This window comes from Manacus vitellinus, unplaced genomic scaffold (assembly GCF_001715985.3).
Source record: "Manacus vitellinus isolate BGI_N305 unplaced genomic scaffold, ASM171598v3 scaffold_121_pilon, whole genome shotgun sequence".
NCBI classification, from domain to species: Eukaryota; Metazoa; Chordata; class Aves; order Passeriformes; family Pipridae; genus Manacus; species Manacus vitellinus.
The window spans coordinates 174,119-176,060 of record NW_021938903.1 but is presented as its reverse complement, the minus strand read 5'-3'; positions in this window follow the sequence as shown (position 1 = coordinate 176,060).

Here is a 1,942-nt window from a genome sequence, read left to right as displayed (position 1 = left end):
TAAATAAAAACATAAACTGCAAAAATCGAAGCATAAAATGTAAATAAAATAAAATAACGCTTTGAGGGATATTTTCAGCTGCCCTCTGGTTCCTGGGGGAGGGCTGGGTGTGCACTCTGAGCCTTTGGAAATGGGAAGGTATGGAGGGCTATAGGTACAGATGACACAGGTGGAGATCAGAGATACAGATCTATAGACAGATGATATAAATATATGTATATGATATATATAGGTGACATAAATATTGATATAGATTACATAGATATATAACAGATATATATAAATGTTATGGATATAGATATATATAGAGAGATAAATATAGAGATAAATTATGTATAGATATAGATAATTTGTATGTAGATAATGTAGATATGGGTATAAATGTCATAGATAAAATAGAGATATTTAGATGTATATGTAGATACAGACAAAGAGAGATATAGAGATAGATGATATAGAGACAGAGGGACTTTATAAGATATGATGAATGATGATGAATCCCAGAGATTCACCTGCTTCAGACTCAGGGACTTAAGGACCAAAGCAGCAGGAACCAGTAACCCAACATTTAATGCTGAATAAAGGACTGGAAAAGCTTTCAGGCCCCATCCTCTTCCACATTCTCAGGACTTCTCAGTATCCACTTGGATGCCAGAATCCAATTTCCACTTCCCAGGGTCCACTTGGGTTTGGGGGGAGTTGGTGGCAGTCCCTGCAAAGGTGTCCAAAACTGTGTCATTTCTGTCCTGAGCTGCCCCTTCTCCCAGGGGGGATGCAAAAGCCAATATTTTTTGGGGGGAAAAAATCATATCTGTAAGAGTTTCCTGCTTCAGCAGGAAATAAAGGCAAGTGTTATTTAATTATCCTGTGCTGCCATGAGCTCGTGGACCCTAAGTGCCATTTCTGGGGCCGCTACGAAGAGCTGGGCCCTTGGGGTTGCTCCCAGAAATCCCATTTTGGGTTTTACCCGAGCTGGCATCCACTCCTGGATAAAGACACACTCCAAAACAAGTTCATTCTGAGCTCCCATTTCTCAAGCTGTCAGCTTTTTTCTGGGAAACAACCACCAAGCCCCAAGCCCACAAATCAAACTGCCAAAAGCTCTTTCCCAGGGACCCCCGCGGGGTGGGCCGAGGGAGTCCCTTTTTTGTGGGCCTGACAAGGTGATTTTCAGCAAAAAGCTGTTTTGCCCAAGGCCATTTGTGCATCTCCAGCCCTTTCTCTGAGTAAAGAGACACCTTTTGACCCGCAGTGAGCAGGTGGCCCCGTTTCTCTGTGCCCAGGGCCCAAAAAGGAGGTTTTCCAGCCCCAATAGATCCTGGGGGTCACGGATACTGTTGGATCCTCTGGCTGTTCTGCAGGTGTGGAGGGATGTTCTCACCTCCACAGGGGTGTTTTGTTGAGCTGGCTGGGCAGCCTGGGGTGGTTTTGGGGCGGCTGCTGGGGCTGGAGGAGGTGACACCCATGGTTGGCATCTCAACCCCTCACAGGCGACCAGCGAGTGCGGATCTGGCCGCTCGTCCTGCAGCCCCGAGTGGAGCACCCAGCTGGAGTTTGGCACCAACCCTGCAGGTAAAGAAGGTCCTCCTCACCTGGCTGTGCCACCCCACAGCCTCCCTGGGCTCTGGAGGGAGTGAGGACAGTGGGGGACACCCCAACACAACACTGAGCCAACCTCCCCCCAGACAGGGGAGCAAAGGAGGGAAGGAGCCTTGTCCTTCTCTCCCACCCCACTGCTGCAGAGGGGGGAGCTCAGTAATCCTCCAGCACCTCCTTGGCTCAATTCTCAGCAAATTCAGGCTTCTCCAAGCCCTGATTTCACCAAGACACCAAATTATGGGAGCCGAGAAACTGCACTGCAGCAGCCCGGGGTCCTGGTGGCTTCACCCCCAGCAAGGCTCATCCCTGGGCATCCCTCAATCCCTCCCTTAGAGAGCTGGGG